A 20,218-nucleotide genomic window follows, 5' to 3' on the forward strand; every position below is an offset into this window, starting at 1 on the left:
TAAAAATATATGTACACAGAAGTCTGCTCACCAGTTTCAGAAGAGATGACTTTCACACTGACAGTCCAAGAAGGTCAGTGCCTTGTTGATGGCAGCAATTTGCAGAGGGAGATTTTTTCCAAGCTTACTGTAAATCCTGAAATTAAATTGCTAGATCTCAGTTTCAAATATTTTTTCAAAGCATTCATTACCAAATGTCCCAGCAGGCACCACAGAGATTGAACTCTCAACACAACAGCTAAAATGTCACTATTTTGGTTTCAAGTTTTCCAGTAAACTGCCACAGCACCACCAGAAGTCTTAAGAACATTTAGGAACATTCCTACTTTAAATTATCCCCACTTTCAACTCAGAATTGTAGCGTATCAGATCATGACTTAGAAAAGCATAATGCCTGCTCCCATTTCTTATATATTTTTGTTTCATCTATTAATGCCATATTTTAAGCAGAATTTTACACTAGTGTACCACATTATGACCATTGAATACTGAAACTTTGGTTCAAATATTTGAAGGGTAACAAATATTTGCAGCTATAGCCTTTCACCTTACTCTGATGCATTGCTGTTGTGGTTGCATGTGAACTGTAGATATGCTGGGTACAAATTTGTATATCTGGATTATATGTTTATAAAGCTGTTAGTGGTGATTCCACTTGTAAAAGACTTCAAAATTGATAAATATCAACTTTAAAAAAAAAAACAGGGATGCTGTATTCTTTTCAAAGAGCTCCTTACTGTATCTACTAAGAAAAAACATACATTACATTCCTTTTCAACATCTCCAAACTCTGACTGATGGATGGAAAATATCAACAGTTTAAAGTAAGTATTTGTGCAAAACCAATTTAAAAGAATAATTATTTTTAAAAATAAATTATTTAAAACTAAAGAAACTTGAGCACTTTGAGCAGCACTGAGGAAGTGAATTAGGCTGGTGTCTGGTTTCCCATACTGCACTACTTGCTTTTATCCACTTTTCCCAAAAACAACAGTTGCACAAGACAAAATGCCAACACTCCTCTGCCCCTGAGAAAAAAAAATAAGAAAACAGCATCAGGGATATCTCACACAGGGCCTCTCCACAAACTTGAAGTCACAGCATGGATGTAAACCCATGTAAATTCTGTGAATATAATAACTACTAAATAATCAGTTATAACATTTAGGGGTATGCATGTTCTCTCTCTGAGCTAGACCTAGCCCTGTCTCTTCAGATCTTTATGAAAGGAAAATTACCCTCAAATATCCACCTTGTGGCAGATGTTTAAATGGAAGTTGGTACAGACAGGGAGTTATGGTCAGATCCCAGTGACATCAGCAGTGAAAAGGGTGGACAATGACAGAGCACCATTCCTTTGTTTAACAAACCTCATGTTAGAAACAGGTTCATGATCCCACTAGTCAGCTGACATAAAACTAGGTGGCTAAAAAAATTCCCTATGCACAGATGAGAAGTTTATCTTTAAGAACAGAAAATGTCTTTGGCTTTACTTCTTGAACCTTGGTGCCTTCTGATTAGACTTCTGACTAAACCCTTGGCCAAGACTAAAGAAAACTGTATTTTGTGAAGAGCTCTGGTGCTCATATCTCCTACCTTCTTCTCCTGGGACACAAATCACCATGGAGCAGGAGTTCTTCTTTACTTCTATCCTTGTAACCTCTTAAGCCATTTAACACTGTACATCTCCTCCTCTCCACTGTGGTCAAAAAGTTTGCAGCCTGCAGGAGCAGCTTCTTTTGAGATTAAAACTTTTGGGCTCTTGGCTGCTAACATAAACCAAAACCAGCTCCTCACCCAGATGAAAGGCTAATAAATCTTCCCTTTCAAGGAAGTGTCAATGGTAGCATAATGAATCCTAATTTACTCAAAAACTAATCAATGTGATCTCGGCCTGTACCCGTAATTACAGCTCCTAAGCAGCTCTTGCTCTGAATTTTGAGAAATAAGGTATGAGTCAACTGTGAGATCTTCTTGTGCTTAGGCAATTTCTTCATTTAACCATCTGCTCACTCTAAGATTTTAGTGTTTTGAGAAGGAACATTTCACTCCTGACATCAAAGCATTTGACCTCTGAACCTCTGGTGCCAAGAATCTTCCAGGAAAGTCCTGTGGTCTGGGAGCAAAATCTTTGACCTGCAATTACTTTTCTCAGAAATGCACATCAGGCTGTATTCTCCTCACAGAAGAGAGGGAAGCTACCTGGGGATGTTTGGCAATGTTTTCCACGCTTTATTCTCAATAAATAATCTGAGCACACAGTCTCCCCGTGGCATCAGAGGAGTCTGGCAGGAATTCCCCAGGAAGCACAGGCAAGCAAAGCAGTGAGACTTTCTGCCAGTGCAAACAGCCCACAGGGAATGAGGATATCTGTCTAAACACAAAAATATGTGCTGGAACCCTTTATATCTGTGCTGCCTCTTCTCAATAGAGCAAGAGAAGTGCTTTCCTTAGAGTCAGAGACTTCATGGACTCTTTATCTTTCCAGCCAGATGCCAGTGGAGCAGAGGCCCTGATTTGTTTTACAGGTTCTGTATCCCACGACTCCTCCATTGTTAGTCCTCAGCTCCTCCAGGTCATTCTACAGCTTTAAGCCAGGGATTTTTCCAGTCAGTGGAGCTACTTAAACTCCAAAGATAACCCAAGGCCAGTCCAATGTTGCCTTGAACGTGTCCACAACTTCTCTGGGCAACCTGTGCCAGGGCCTCACCACCCTCCCAGTAAAAAATGTCATAGACCTGCTGTGAATAAGGAACCAAACCCTCCAGTTCACACTGTCTGGGAAACAAGAGAGCCCTTTAGCAAACATTTCACAGCCAGAGATTTTGACTGGGACACATTCTACATGAGCAAAGCTCACCAATCCTACTTCCTGTAGGATTTCCTATGCATGGAAACAAGCACAAATCACACAACAAATCAGGGCATTTTACAGAACACACCATTTTTCAATTACCCCATTTTCTTCCCCCACCTCTAGCAGTGCTCATATTAAGTTTCATCAGCCACTATCTCATATTTTGGATAATTCCCTTCCCTTGAGGAAAGTGCAGAGCCCCTCCAAGAAGTAAGTCTGCATCAGTTACTGGGCTCAGCCTACTGGACCCACACAGTTCCTCCAGGCAGATGGACAGGAAATCCACTTTCTTTCAGTGCTTCCAGCAGAAGGGCTTTGTCTGCCTGCAACTTGCCTGGTGTGGCTGTAAAATAACCTCAGGCTCAGGCTGTTGCCTTTCAGGCTGTATTTGTGAGTTATGGTGGGGCAGTTCCCCTCAGCTCTGGGTCCAGGTGTTGGCTCCCCATCCCCACCCTCCCCACACACAATGCCACATTGTTCTAGCTCCTGCATGCAGGAAGGATTTTCATACAGCCCCAGACTCTTACACCACTCTTCCCTTCCTCTATACCATCATTGTTATTTTATTCTTTTAAATAACTCTTAGACAGGGATAAGCTTCCAGGGAGCTCCTCTGGGAGGAGATTGCAGAAGAGATAATGGGAGTGAGTAACAGAGAGCATGGTGACTTCATACCACAGAGCTTTGAGTCGTGTTTCTCTTTCTTTATTAAAGAAGAAAACATTTTTCCAAGCCTCCCTCAGTCCTGCTGCTTTGGAGCAGGAAACAAACCCATGAATTGACATGCTTTCTTACAGCCTTACATTTTTAGTTCAGTGAAAGTTTATTATGGTCCACACTCACACACAAGGTTAATCTGTCACCCAGAATGCCACGTGTGAAGTGTTTCCTACACCCAGGAATTTATCACCAGGTGAGTGTTAGCCCAGCAATGATACAGTTAAGTTGATGGTTGTAAAGACACCCAAAAAAAAGATTGTTTCTTCCTTTCAATACTCACCACAAACATCCTAAGTTTTATACTTCCATCTACTTTTATATTCACAGAATCACAGAATAATGAGATTGGAAGAGACCTCTAAGATCATCAAGTCCAACCTATGCCCTAACACCTCAACTAGACTATAGCACCAAATGCCATGTCCAGTCTTTTTGTTAAACACATCCAGAGATGGTGATTCTACCACCTCCCTGGGAAGACAGTTTCAGTACTTTATTGTTCTTTCAGTGAAATTTTTTTTCTTAATATCCAACCTATGCCTTCCCTGACGTAGCTTGAGACTGTCCTCTTGTACTGTCAGTTGCTATATTTCTATTTTTTATATATAAATAGAATATAGAATAATTATATGTAATGTATATCATAATGTGTCATGTTTTATCTAATATAAATATTATATGTAATATTTTATATTCTCTATTTCTATATTTTTATGCTTATCTGTATACTTGCACTTCAACACTTCCCATTCTCTATTTTTTTTTCTTACTTCCCACTCTCTAGTTCATAAGAGATGATCAAGAAAAGTGATTTAACTGTTGAGAATCTATGCAGTTCCAATTCAGAAAAAAAAAATATTCTATCAGATCTAATTTAATAGCTCCATCCCCTTTCCTTACCTGAGGAGGATAGACCCTGGTCCCAGTGCCAGGGTATCTTACAAACCTGGACTGGAAGTTATTTTCCAGTGAATAGAAGTATAACTCCATATTAATTATCCACAGGTTCTGTCTGAAGTTAATTGAAAAGAATATTCTAGGAGAAAGCATAGCTCAAGAAACCAATCTTCATTCAAGCATACAAACACCCAATACTCTATTCTCTGATTATTCCTAGAAATGGCACAAAGTGTAAAATGAGGCCTCTTACTCAAAAGTCCTGGCAGCATGGACGTGTGGCAGGCTACTTGCTGTCTTCAACTCGCCTGTATTGAGCTGGATTGAGTTATAAACTTCTTTAAAGCATCCCAATAAAAAAAACAAATCTATTAAAAAGAGGATAAAGTAATGAGGTGAGAAATTGTCTGTGTCAGGAAAACATTTTTAGCCACATCTCTCACTGGTTTATTTGCAGGAGAAAACACAGACACAACTGGAATATGTTTCACATGACAAGACTTAAGGGTTCTTGTCTGCACTGAAGACGTGTTTACACTGCTGCCTTCCAGGATGAATCTGGTTTCTGTCCTCTGCATGCTCAGGGTCCTTCACACACCCCAGGCAGGAAGTCTTCCATGCACTCACTGAGAAGATATTTTCAACTATTCGAACATTAAATAAATAAGCATGGAAAAAAAGTCATTCTACTGCAATAATGAAATTCTTCCTGTGTCTTTACAAGATTTCTGAAGAAAAAAAAAAAAAAACAAGCCTTCCAGTCCTGGCAGAGCTGTTTAAAAAGTCCAAGAAAGCCATAAGGGAAACAAACTCAGTGGAAACACATCCATTTACCCCTTGCATTCTGTAGCACCATGAGATATTATGAGATATTATGAGATATTATTAAGACCAGAGCCTCAAAGTGCTTGGCTCAGAGCAGGTCTCGTCCCAGAGACATTTTGTCATTTAAAAGAGGCAAGTATCAAGAAGAAAACCAAAATGGTCAATGTGTATTTACCCTCCTTCCCAAACTGGAAAGCGGGGAGCTGCCCAGTGCTGGGAGAGCTCTGGTGAGAGAACTGAGGCATCTGGAGTCCTTGTCTGGCTCAGTATTGATCTTCTTCACGAGATTAAATAAGGCTCACATTATCTCCTCAATTAACACATCACAGTTCCGTTTCTTTGTGCACTGTGAGAATTTCTCAGGCAGTAACAAGATGAGAGAATAGGTGGAGAGGAAGCTGCACTGAAACTTTCTAGAGCTTTCTGTGCACTTGATATTCCCAGTAATATTCCCAGTAATAGGCTCTAATTTTTGGTCAGCCCTGCAGGTAACTGTTTGGACTCAGTGATTGTTCCAGGTGACATCCAAATGAAAAAAACTCTTCCAGTTGCAGCTGCTTTGACATCTTTTACACATCTGAATATGTAGGAAAAATGTAACTCACAATATGGAAAACAATGCAACGGTGACAATGTTGGATTTGTAATCTGTGTTCAACTTCAAATGTAAAACTGGACTTGAATTTTCACTTTCCTTCTGAGTTACCAGGGCCAATTTGACTATTTTTAAGAGAAAAATGATCTCTCTTTTTTTACAGTCTTCTCTCTGCTGTAATTTCTTTGTGTCTCTGCCAGAACCAAGATGAGATGACGCCAAGAAAAAGGATGAGCTCATTGCATTTAATAGTATGAGGTTTCACAAATAAAAACTACATTACTCAATGGAGAAGTAGTCAGTGGTATAAAACAGGGTTAAAGGCAGGTAGTTTTAATTGGAAACAAAAAGAGTTCATTAATTTCTCATGCTGGTTGTCATTAGTGAATGGATCTGATTAGCTTTCCTTAGGGATGGAATTTTAGATTATTCACCATTATTGTATCATTACTGCCCCTTTATGATAACGTTAAAGAACAAGATCAACATTATTGGTAAAACAACATAGTGAAAGCAGTGAATTATAGAAAAGAGTAATTTGGATTTTCCTGTTCAAATCCAAGGCATAAATCTCAGCCTCAGGAACAACGGGTTCAAAACTCTTTCCACAACTTTTTGATTTCTAGCATCACACTGAGCTCAAAAAGGTCTTATTTGAAAGAACATTGAATCCTTCTTAGTGGTGCTGTACCAGTTCAGAAGAACCCTCCAACCTGAGGACTGTGTTGACCATCAGCTCTGCAGCAGTGCATTTTCCAAAAACATCCAGAGGCACAGACTCTTTTACAGGTGCCATGCAGTCTTTGCCATGTGGCACATGAAAATAAAGAGCCTTCAAGAGAGAAGGGCAGTTCAGGTGCCTGTAATGCACATCTGAGCTCACTATGTGCTTGACTGGGTGCTAGATTTTTACAGCTGAATCATTTTGTGCAAGGCAGGCAGCCACAGGTGTCGAAGATCACCTCACTCTCTTATGGGAGCAGAATTTCAATAAAACTTCCAGATCTGTGGTTTTCCTGTATCCTCTTGGAAACGCTTTACCTATGCTGCCAGGAATGCCATGACTATTATCTGGAAAGCAGCAGAAGATATGATCCCTCCTGTCTCCTTCACTCTCCCAGCAGAACAACTGGGCCAGGATCATTCCCCAGTGGTGTCTGCCCCAGTGTCTCACTGACACACAATGACCTCATTTGTTATGGCTGCTGAGAACTGAGAAATTAAATCCAGGGTCTGCAGTTAATTGGGGTCAGGTTGGGATGATTTATGACCTGAGGAATGTACTCACTCTTTACACTATCATACAAACAACAGTATCAATTGGACTCAGCAAGTTTTGGAATCAAATTGAAATTGGGATTTTGCAGCAAATGAGAAGTAGCAGAGGCAGGAGCCATGGGAGGAGGCAAGCTGGTGGGCAGATGAGTTTGTGTCTGAACAAAGCCACGTTCTCTTCCCACACTCTTGATCATTTACCCTCCAAGTCATGATTTATTGTGATTCGGAGGAGAGATGGAACAGGTCTATGCCAAGGAAATTTCATCTGTCTGGAATCTGACAGGAAGAAAAAAAACAAAACGTTTGAAGCTTTCAGAGGAAGCTGGGATTTGTCCCAGTGTCGGGGTCTCTGTGCTCACTCAGCCAGCTCACGTTAGCACGTTGGGCTGGCTGAAAAACAGTGGCAAATGCTTTTCCATCCATCAAGAACCCCGAGTTTGCTCCCAAATCAGTGGCTGTGCACTACAGCCCATGACCCCACGCAGCAGGAGCCTTCAGCAGCTCCCCGGTGCCTTTTGCAGGGTATCTTAAACAAATATCTTCCTTTTCTCGGTGGGTTTCAGCAAAGGATTAGAGGAGTTACTTTGTTTGCAAGTTCAAAGTATTTTAGCACACTTCAGCAGTTCAGTTAAACATGAAAATAGAACCGCTCAATACTGGTTTTCTTTGAAAAAAAAAAAAAATTTCTTCCTTAATTAAGACTCTACTTCTTCATTTGTCCTAACTTTGTGTCCTGTTTTTGATTACACAAGATGCAGCCATTCTCGTGCCCGCTGAAGCCAGTGACTGACTTGGGGGGGTTTGTTTTATTTTTTGGGGTTTTTTTGTTTTGTTTGTTTGTTTGGGGGGGGTTGGGTTCTTTTATGGTTTTGTTTTGGGGTTGGTTTTTCTTTACTTTTGGGGTGGGTTTTTTTGGTTTTTTGGAGCTTTTTGTTTGGATATTTTTTTGTTTTTTTAAAGAAGAAAAACCATCTTTATTCTGCTGATGTCTATCAAAATAGGCAGAGAAAGTGAAGAAGAGACAGAAAAATTGCTGCAATGCCAGGAGTGGAGGTTATAAAAACCCTCTCCATGGGTTTCTGTGCTTCTTATTGAGCACAGTTTGCTCACACACACCTTAACGTGCCAGCTCAGGGAAAGTGCATCAACCTTTTACCCTCCTGTTCCCTGAGAGTGTCTTTGCATTCCACAGAAATATGAGCTCAAAACATGTGAAGCTTCTTAGGAAAAAAGAGTGGCCATTCCAGAAGTGTTATAGATCTATATTATAATATTTTTTTTGCAAATATTTAAATAAATACTATATGTATAATGTTAAAGTAACTTTGCTATAAAGATATAATTTTTATTTCTGTTGTTAATTAAACTTAAATGTAGTAAAATAGCTAATATAAGTATGTTTGTGTTAAAATAGCTGCTTAGTTAAGGTAATATTCAATGAACATATGATGAAGACCCCTACTACTGATATGCCAACTATCAACATTTACCATCAGTAAAAAGTACAGACCAAAACCCAAAACTAAGAAGTGATGATAAGAATAGACTGAAACCACAGCCAAGAAATACACATGCTCCAAAAAGCAGACCCAAGGAAGAGACATGCTAAACAATTCTTAGAACATGTAAACTAGCTTGGAGAAAAGTTTTAATATGCAAAATCGGTTATGAATATGTAACAGGCTGATACAATAGAAATGGGCTATAAAAGGGTGTTTCCAAAATAACAAGTGTGCTCCTGGCTGAATGCCAAGAGGCAGCCAGCCATAAATCTTTGCTTTATTGTCTTTATCTCCTATTGTCCTTTATTAAAGTTTTAAATTTTTACAAGAAAGTGGACCTTGTTTTGCACAGAAGGATGCAAAATGCTGTGTAAGGGCAGGGATGGCTGTCAATGCACAAACCAGTCAGTGGAATTATCTCTGCCAGAGAGCATCAGGCTGAGACATCCCCTGCACTGAGCTCAAGCCCAGAGAGCTCCAGCTGCAGCACAGCAAACTCCAGGTGTTATAGATACACACTGTAATATTGGCTTTTGACAAATATGAAAATGGATTTCATATATGTGGTGTTAAAGTGACTTTGTTATAAAGATGTAGTTTTTATTTCTATTGTTAATGAAGCTTGGGCATAGTAGTGAAATAGCTGATATGAGTGTGCCTGCTTGGATGGATAACATCCAATAAATGCAGGATGAGGACCCTGCTACAGATCTGCCAACCAGCAGCACTCACTGACTGAAGAGAGTGTGGACCAAAGCTCAGAAACTGAACATGATGATAAAAAGGATTAAAAGCACAACTCAGGAATGTGCGTGCACCTAAAAAGGTGAAATGGAGGAGGAGATAGGCTAAACAATTCTTGGAACATGTGAAACTAGTGTTGGGAAAAGTTGAGTATGCATAATTGTTTACGAATTTGTAACAGGCTGATGCCATAGAAATGGCATGTAAAGAGTGTTTCCAAAATTGCAGGTGTGCTCTTGGCTGAGGCCGTAATTTTTGTTTTATTGTCTTTATCTCCTATTGTACTTTATTAAACTTTTTACATTTTCACAGGAGAGTGAACGTGTTTTTCACACAGGAATGTGCCTTTGCCCTTATAAATCTTTCTGCCTCGCTCATCTGTGGGATTGGCAGTGGGTGCAGAGCGTGGCAATCTCTACATTTGGCAGAGCTCTTTGCTACCTGCAGTTCAACTCCCAGGCAAGCAGCCTGCAAAAACACAGGGTATTTATTCAGCTGTGCCTCTCGGGTGTATCCTGGGGAGAAAAGGTATGTTCTGCCTCTTTAATCACTTCATTCTTTGCTGGAGTAAACAAGAGGAGCCACGGGGGGTTGTCTTTGCTTGTGAGGTTCTGCTGTGCACAGGGCTGGCTGCAAGAAACCCTTCACTGCTAGAGCACAAAGTTCTTGCTCTGGAAGGAGGGAAAGAGGAGCTGGGGTGACCACAAATGTTAAAGGCAATGCAAAAAAAGGACTGAATAATGGTCCAAACAACTGCTTTCCATCCCTACCAGCAGACCTAGCTGTGGGAACTCAAAATGTCCCTCAGACATTTTTGGATGTTCTGGGCCCAGGTCAGAAGCATTTGAGACCCTGGCAGGCAGCTGGAAACAGCTGTGATTTTGGGTTTGAACCATGGAACGATTTATCAACTTTGCAGGAAGAACAAGAAGTCACAAAAGTTTAGATATTATAGTAGAAGTAGTCACAAAGTAGAGGGAAGAATTTTTGAGTGCTGTACAGGGGGGTTTTGTTTTTGTACATGGGGGTCAGAGGTTTTAAGATGGAGGGATTTAGGCTGGTCCTGTCCTTCCTCTTTGTCCTTCCTCACCTCCATGTTCTTGGTGATGTTGGCACTCACAGATTGGTTTAGAGTAGAAAGGCACCATTTAATATAGGTAATAGGCATTGGGGAAAACTGTAACCATGTAACACGTAATGTACCATATAAAAGATAGAAAATCACCATTTAATATAGGTAATAGGCATTGGGGAAAAACTGTAAACATGTAACACGTAATGTCCCATATAAAAGACAGCAGCAGCCCTGGGTGGGAGAGAAGAAGCAGTCGGGGTCAGAGAGGATGTCAGGGTGTGTGTGTGCCTCTGCCTGAGCTGTGAGCAAACCACAGCATCTTCAAGAAGAAAATCTTTTAGATAACTTGCAATAAACTGCCTTGAGACCAAACAACAGAGACTGCTGAGCCTTTCTTTGGAAGCTCGGGCTGGAGGAGGGATTTTTCACCACACAGAGCCACCCCTGACCCAGGGTGGTCTTCCACACCTGGCACCATCTGAGCTGTGCAGCCGGGCTGGGACAATTTGTTACCACACAGAAATGAAAAGGGAGGAGTGAAAGGCTCAGAGAAGGGGCAGCTCAGAGCAGCCCAGGGCTCTGCTGCATTTCTGGCATCGTGCACTGGGCTGTGCCAGGCCCTGGGCTCCCCCACCTCTGCAGCTTTCAGAAGGGAGGTGATCTGAAAAGGAGAAAAGAGCTGCAATAACATCAGCAGACAGCAGAGATCCCTAAAAGCATCTGGCTAATTCACTACCATGAGTTTACACTCAAAAACTCTGACAAACAGGAGTCATTGGTAGGTTCTTTAAAATATTGCCAGAATTGGTTGGGAAATTCACGTTTGTCATCCTTTTTCTTGTAAGCAAGCCCTGAAACATTCTTACTGGCAATTGCTGACAATTATTATAAGGAAATATAATAAATACAATAAATATAAAAATGACAACAATTATTATAAGGAAAAACAAAGGTTTATTTCAAAAATTTGGATTGTTTTATTTAGGGCTACTAAGAAAGAGTAATTTCAGTTGAAATTCAGAAGGCATTTAAACCTCAGCTGGCATCCTGAGCCTGGGACAGTGCAGAAGATGAATCTGGTGGACCTAGGAGTGCATTATGAAGCAAAGGATTTTCTGGCACCCAGAAAATTAAAAATATCACACCCAACTAAATTTGAGGAAAAAATAAGCTGTTTTTCATAGGATTCCTTTTTTGGTCCAAAAATCAGCTTTCTGTTGTCTCCCTGTAGACAGTATTGATTGATTGCTAATACTAGAAGACAAAAAGCAGAATCTCTGCCTTGTTTCTTCTGAGAAATCAGTGCAATTTCTGAAATGTCTGAGAATCTAAATGGGGATCCAACAGTCCTGGGAACGTAATTCAATAACAACAAAACCATCTTGCAAGAAGTTATTAACACGGACCTCCCGAAAATCAGATAATTCAGAATAAAATCAGGTAATTCAGATTAAAATCAGATAATTCAGAATTCAGTTGAATTCAGAGCTGAGGAGATTTTACACCGTTGCTGCAGAAGGAAGGGAAGGGAAGGGAAGGGAAGGGAAGGGAAGGGAAGGGAAGGGAAGGGAAGGGAAGGGAAGGGAAGGGAAGGGAAGGGAAGGGAAGGGAAGGGAAGGGAAGGGAAGGGAAGGGAAGGGAAGGGAAGGGAAGGGAAGGGAAGGGAAGGGAAGGGAAGGGAAGGGAAGGGGTCATCACCCCTGCACTCCAAAGCCAGCAGAGCTGCCCCTTCCCCTCTCCAGGCAGGGCACACATCTTGGCACCATGAAGGGACAAGTATCTTTTATTAATAATTTACTTGTCCCACATAAATATATCCAGAGTTAAAAAAATGGGACAAAATTCACTTCTTCAGAACCAAGAGTGGACTATTGCTTGAGGCACATTTATGTGACTTAAAGTGGCTTTTAAATGGTGAATTTAAAATTTAATTTCATCTATAATACATGTTATGTTTGTCTATCTTTAGGTTTTTAATGTGGCACACACCAGTTTGTCTGGCAAAGCAGGGGCTTCACTCAGAAAATGTCAAAATGTCCAAATGCTGCACATGGATCCTCTTTTTCCCCTCACTAAGTTCTCCCTGGAAAACCTACTTGGCCAAGCAACAGCACTAAATAGTTTAAAAAAATAAAACTAAATAGTTTAAAAATAAAATATAAATAGTTTAAAAATAAAAATAGTTTAAAAATAAAACTAAATAGTTTAAAAAAAGGTAAAATTGTGATAAATAGGATCCTCTTTTCAGCCTTTCAGAATCTGAACTTTTACTACAATGATTCCTACAGGCAGAAATATCTCAGGTCCTGCAGCTCGATGACCTTCCAGAGCAGGTTCTCTAGAAGAAGTTTTCTCAAATGGTGATTTCATGGATTTTGCTTTTAAAAAGAGCAGAGGTTACACAGGTTTTTCACACAGTCTTCAGTGTATATAAGCTTTCTCCTCCCATCCCTTTTCAACTTACATGGAATGAAAAAGTCAGAGGTAGCAAGTGAAGATAAAGGTAAAAAGGGCTAAGTGTCCCTGGGGGCAGATTTGATGTATTACTTCCAATACTTTTTAAACTGAAAATGTGAAAACACATTTGACTGATACTTCTACTTCTACATGGATACTCTTAGCTTCTTTACTGTGATTTATATGCAAGAATGAAGTCTATATTGATTGATCAAGACCTAGCTCTGGATAAAGGATTTTCCTAGATACTAGACTTATTTTGCATCACTGAATTTCTCTTCATTGTTAGATAATGAATGAGGATGGCCTAGCATTTAAAAATAATAAAGTAATTGAATCAAATTAATCCTAGATGGAATTGAATGCATGGCATATTCTGAATTATCTGATTTTCAGGAGGTCTGTGTTAATAACTTCTTGCAAGATGGTTTTGTTGTTATTGAATTACGTTCCCAGGACTGTTGGATCCCCATTTAGATTCTCAGACATTTCAGAAATTGCACTGATTTCTCAGAAGAAACAAGGCAGAGATTCTGCTTTTTATCTTCTAGTATTAGCAATCAATCAATACTGTCTACAGGGAGACAACAGAAAGCTGATTTTTGGACCAAAAAAAAAAGAAACCCATGAAAAACAGATTTTTTTTTTTCCTCAAATTTAGTTGGGTGTGATATTTTTATCACCCTTTCTTTCATAATGCACTCCTGGGTCCACCAGATTCATCTTCTGCACTGTCCCAGGCTCAGGATGCCAGCTGAGGTTTAAATGCCTTCTCTGGTACCAAAAAGCTGAGTGGTAATTCTGGCACACTGTGAATCCACCTCTGGCAGGGGGAGAAATCAGCTCAAAGCCTTGCAGGGGGAGGCTGTTCCTGGATTCTCAGCATTGCTGGGTACTCCAAAATCCACTCTGAGAACTCCTCAGCTGGGGCTGAACCCAGCCCTGTGCTGCCACCGCGTCCTCCCCGCCCCATTGTCGGAAAAAAAATGATACAAAACTTAAATTTTGGGGTAACTTTAGTCAGTATTTTAAGTTTCTTTTCAAAGGCTTTTCATCACTCAAGGTATGATGAGCTTCATATCTCAGCAGACTGGGAGCAGGACAGAAAATACACAAAAGATAATGAACATTAATGAACATCAGCTCCAAACATCAGCCCTGGCATGGTCAGAGACACCTGGGCTGGACAAGATTGATAAGAGAACAAAGAATGGGAACCAAAATAACATTGAAGGTGAAGGGATCAATAAAAAACCAAATACAAAACTGTGGAACTTGGGACCACTGAACATTGAACCAATGGATTCCCCTGGGTTGTGACTGTGTAAGAACAAGAAAACTCTGGTGAAAACCTTGTGTGATGGGAGGATTTTCTCTGCACACCCAGGTGTGAAAAACAAGGTTCACTATCCTGTGAAAATTTAAAATGTTTAATAAAGGACAATAGGAGAAAAGACAAGAAAACAAAGATGGCATTCAGCCAAGAGCACACCTGCAATTTTGGAAACATTCTATGGCATCAGCCTGTTACATGTTGATAAACAATTATGCATATTAAACTTTTCCCCATACTACTTTACATGTTCCAAGAATTGTTTAGCATGCTCCTCCTCAGTTCCAACTTTTTAGAGCATGGACATTCCTGGGTTGTGCTTTTCATCCTTTTTATCATCACCTTCAGTTTTGGGCCTTGGTGCACACTCTCTTCAGGCAGTGAGTGCTGATGGTTGGCAGATCTGTAGCAGGGTTCTAATCCTGCATTTATTGGATGTTATCCATTCAAGCAGACATTTTAACACAAGCACACTGATATCAGCTATTTCTAAATTTTAGTTAACAGAAATCTTTATAGCAAAGTTACTTTAACACCACACATACAGAATCCATTTCAATATTTGCAAAAAGCCAGTATTATTCTATGTATCTATAACACGGGCAATGTGTGGATGAAGTTATTTCTGTTGCACATCCTGGCCAGAATAAAGTAACGCCTTCATTCTCTAACACTAAATATGCTGTTGGAGGGTTTTGTTTTTCCTGCAGTTTTGGTATCACCATCCCATTATCCCTCAGCACTTTGTGGCACAGTGGCAGCTGAAGGGTTAAAAGCCTGCTCTGAGTTTTTTGTGGCTTCTTTCCAAAAGGTTTCAGTTAACACCAAAGGTCTCCTTATAGCTCGCTCACTTTAATAGATTTTTCCCATTGAGTTCTCACTTTATAGACTATCATTTCCTTTTCTGCAGGGGAGCCATTTTCTGGGTCACTGATCCAACCAACTTAAAAGGGATTTCATTGATTAGATTTTATTGGTGGTTACTTCAACCATAATGGCCCAAGTTGCTAGTACCTGCTAACAGCTGTGGGTCCTCTTTGGTACCCTGGCTCTGCACTCTCTTCACAGAATGCACAGAATTCACAGAATCCCCAGGTTGGAAGAGACCTTCAAGATCATCGAGTCCAAGCCAGCCCCAACTCCTCAACCAAACCCTGGCACCCAGTGCCAGCTCCAGCCTTGGTTAAACACCTCCAGGGATGGTGACTCCACCACCTCCCCAGGCCATTCCAGAACTTTATCACCCTTTCCATGAAAAACTTTTTCCTAATATCCAACCTATATTTCCCTTGGTGCAGCTTGAGTCTCTTCTACAAGTGAATTTCCCCTCTCCTGCCCTGATTGCTTGCTCGTTACTCAGCACCTTCCTTACCCCCTTACCACCTCAGCTGCTTTTTACATTTCAGTGCCCCAGCAATGCTGCACGGTGAAGTGTTCCTGACAAAATCCCATTTGCTGTGGGTGGCACCTCTCATTTCTCTGGGTTTGCCTCTGGTTGTCCCTGCAGTCACCCAAAAGCCCAGCTGAAGCAGCAGATCCCAGCCAGCACCGTGCAGACAGGGGGAGCTGGGAGATGATCACTTGCAAAGCAGAACTGATGCCTTGAGAAGCTGCCCTAGAACAGAGACTGGAGGAGATAAAGAATAAAGCAGGGATTTGTCAGGAGGCCTCAATGGATTCACCTTGGGCAGCACCAGAGCCCAGCCAGGGCTGCACCCCAGGTGACCCAAAATGGTCACAAAATGCCCCACAGGTCACGGGGTCTCTCACTTTTATCAGTTCTGCTCCATTTGCACATTGGAGTTCATTGTCCAATTCCAGCTTTAGCCCAGGCAGTCCCATCCTGCTTGTTTTTCTCTCTCCAGCCCAAGTTGTTTGTGCTCCTGGGCTGAGATTTGGATCATCTGTCCTTGGTGCCCAGCTGGAGCAGGAATTATTTTGTCTCCCTACTCTGCGCAAAGAGCTCACCATGCCCTAATAGGAAGCCCAGACCCACCCACTAAAGCAGCACAGAACCTGAAAAATAGAAAAGCTAAAACCTGGGCTATCAAAATTTTTTAAAAAGATCCTTAAAGAAGGAATTTTTTTTAAGCAAAAAATTACCTGACTAACATTGAAGAGTCCTCCCTTCACACTCCTGACTTTGGATGCTTCACACTGCTGTTTTCCTATATGAAGGATTGGTGGGTTGTGTCTGTTAGAAACACAAATTGGTGTTCAAGGCAGGCATTTCTTCAAATGCCCCACAGACAGCTACAACTCCCTCTTGGCTCCTGGGCAATGCTGGCTCCGTGCTCCAAACTGTTTTCTCACCGTTGTGTTCTTCGTGCTGCTTCGTGCCTCTCCCAGCCTTCCAGACTTTTCCCTGATCCAAAACACTCTGCAGAGTGATAACCTGAGCACCTTTCACTGCCTTTAAGGGGTAACAGATAGAATTTAAGGAGAAATTGCTGTGATTTCTGCCATTGGAGCAGGGAAAGTGCCAAACTATCATAAGAAAGCAATTACTGTGATTGCCATGACTACAACCTCCACTGCAACAAAATTTAACCCAGTACTTTCCCCTTCGAGGTGCACTCTCCAGGCTCTAACTCACTGTGTGTCCCCAGTGTCTATGAAGTCTACAAACTGCCTTGCCCCTCTGCAGGTGAGAAACTGAGGCACAGGAGTTGCCAGCTGCCCCAGCTGCAGGCAGGATTGCTGCTGGTCAGTGCCTGCCCCATCTCCTCTGCCAGCTCCAGACCCTGGAGAGCTGCACCCGTGGTCTCACTGCCCTCAGGGATGCTCTGGGACTGGTTACATTTTTGGATTTGTTTCTGAGTTTCATGATGGTGCTGGGAAGTGAAAGTACTATGGAGCTATTTAGTTGTAATTTGAATTTTGTGGTTTATTTCCAAGCTGTTCTCTAAGGGCAATAGGACAGGAGGTTTCCACTACCCACAGAACTTCACTCATGAGACTTGCCAGATTTGAAATATTCAGCTCCAGGTGATTCTCTCCAGTGCAGGTAGTCCCAGTGTGCAAGGAAGTGTCTGGGTAAGTTCCTTGCACCTTTGTGGCCGTCTGAGACACAACACAGACTCTAGAGAGAACAAGTTTGTATCTTGTGAATAAAACAGTCCTTTTAAGCATTCATGACAGCCACTTTTTATAATGTTCTGAATGAGAGAAGACATTTCAGGCACTCTGTCTACAGGAAGGAAGCAATTATTTTATTAGCACTTTGAGAAATTAAATTATGTGAATTATGGCAGAATAAGTTTAGCAAAATGCTATAATGTAAGAAAACAATTAAAAAGAGTTATATAAGGTTGGGTGGCTTCTTTATTCTGATAGAGTGGGCAGTTAATTGATTGTCACGTGGCTATAATGTACCAGAGAGCTGTGAGAGCAAACACAGAGGTCTTTGCTCAGGTGTTGGAACCCTGGCTGCTGAGAATTTGAGATTTTCTGTGCTGACAGGCACTGACCCCCAAGAGAGCACTGCACTGACCTGAGGCTGTGGAGAAGGCTTCCCAAATGGAGTGATAAAACTAAGATTAGGAGTGTGTAATTTGAATAGAAGTGTATATCACATAGTAAAAAACTTAAGAGTTTGAAGTTTTAAAATATAGTAATATATATAAAACAAAATAGAAGTTCTAAACCAGAAATGAATCTTTCTTCTTTACCTTTCTTTTTTCCTTCTTCTTCATAAGTGTAAGTAGTATTGTATAACTAGATTAAAAAATCCACATTACAGAACACAAGTAGTTAGTTATTCACTTAAAACTAAAAATAATTTAAGTGTCATTTCTTAATTAAACTAAATTAATGAAATTAAAATTAATTAGGATGGGGGAACCTCCAAACTGGGGGACCTCATCTTGGGGGATGAGCAGCAAAATGAGTGCCCAGAGTTCTGCTGCAGCAGAGAAATCACAGGGCTGGGCTGCATCCACCAGGGATCAGCAGCAGTGCCACAGCAGTCATTGTCCCTCCCAGCACTTGCCAGGCCATGCCTGCAATACAGCTTTGAGCCCTGCTACACAAGGGGAAAAAAAAAAAATATATATATATATATATGTAGACAGGTTGGAAATGGTCCAAAGAAGGGCCACAAAGATGATCCAAAGCCTGGAAAGCTGCCACACGAGGAAAGGCTGAGGATGTTTTAAGTCTTGAGGGGAAAAAAAGGCTTAGGGGAGAGTTTGTGACCGTGTTCAGGGTTGTGGAGAACAGCTCCAGAATGCTCAGGGATGGACAGGGAGGAAGGGGATTGCAGAGCAGCCTGCACAGCCCCCAGGGAAAATTCCCATTTTCTGCTCCTGCCCAGCACCCTCTGCAGTCTGTGGTTCACTACGGAGCCTCGCACTCCTTTAGCAGCCTTGCTGAGTTGGAAAATCCTCCTCAGGATTCTGGCCTAAGCCAGACTGGATGGAAGGTCACAGAAACTCCAAAGGCAGAGCCTTTCCTGCCAGCCTCACCAGAGATTCCACGGCCTGAGCAAGATTAACAGGAGGCTGCTGCAGGGACAGCCAAGCTGTCATTGACATGTCACAATGTCACCAAAACCTGTCCAAAAAAACAAATACTGAGAATTGCCTGACTTAGAACCAACAAACTATGAACCAATTCATTTCTCTGGGTTTCCATCGTGCAAGTATCTGAAAAATCTAATAAAATTGATGTGCCATGGAAGGACTTGCTCTGCACAACCCATGTGTGGATGAAATTATTTCTGTGGCACATCCTGTCCAGAATAAAGTAATGCCTTGATTCTCTAACACTAAAAATGTTGTTGAAGAGGTTTTTTTTTGGTCTTTCCCACAATTTGGGTGACAGCAAGGGCTTCACCCTCCCTCAGACCTTTCACATCAAAGTGCAGCCACTGTGCTGTGTGCTACTGGGAAGCAGCAGGAACAGAGAAAAGGTGTTTTCCCCAGTGAATCCAGTAGGGGATCTGCTGCTTTTCAGCTTCTTTTTCTCCCATTGAGGTCGGGGTTGAAGATGCTCAAGACAAAAGTTCAAGTTCAGACTCAAATGTTTATTATTTCTTGTCAAGGTTACAATCTCACAGCAGAGAGTTCGGCAGGATTTCACTAACAAGGCACAAAATGGCCAACAACTCTCTCTTGTTACAAGGCCTTTTAAGGCTAAACTATCCAGTTAAGAAGTGACACCTCAATTATTTTCACTTTTAATTCCATAACTGATCAGTCAAAGCCTGCAATGTGGACTTTTCTGTCAATTACACAAAACCACCCAAACCCATGGAGAAGGTGGAGAAGAAGGTGGAGAAGGAAGAAGAAGAAGGAAGAAGAAGAAAGAAGAAGAAGAAGGAAGAAGAAAGAACCATAAAATCTCCATCTTGTTCTATATATATTACTATATTTTAAACCCTTAAACTCTATGTTTTCCACCCTGTGATGTTACACACTTCTAATCAACTCCACACCCACAATCCCAGTTCTATCATTCCCTTTTGGAAGCTTCTTCAGAGCCTCAGGTCAATGCAGTGTTCTCCTGGGGGTCAGTGCCAGGCAGCACAGAAAATCTGAAACTCTCAGCACCCAAAACTCCAAACAGGGATCTGCAGACACAACACTGAGCCCCTCTTTGCCCCGTGCCAGCAGCTGGGCTGAGCTGGAACTGCTCAGATGAGCTGGCGCTGCTCACAGTGCTTGGCAGGTTTGGGAACCCAGAGCTTCCCTTTGGCTGCCCTGGGACCCTGGCAGGGGTCAGGAACCCCCTGGACAGAGCCCCCAGAGACACTGGCTGTGATCTCTGTCCATGGAAAAGAGTTTTCAATCTTACAGGATGAATTACCAGCTCTGAGTGTTTGATATAAGTAATAATTAAGTGTGGCACGGGTGCAAAAGTAGAATTTTAGGATTCTAGATTAGGGGTTCAAAGGGGACAAGATGGAGGAAATTGGGTGTGCCTTGTCCTTTTT

The sequence above is a fragment of the Lonchura striata genome, chromosome 25 (assembly GCF_046129695.1).
Source record: "Lonchura striata isolate bLonStr1 chromosome 25, bLonStr1.mat, whole genome shotgun sequence".
Classification (NCBI taxonomy): Eukaryota; Metazoa; Chordata; class Aves; order Passeriformes; family Estrildidae; genus Lonchura; species Lonchura striata.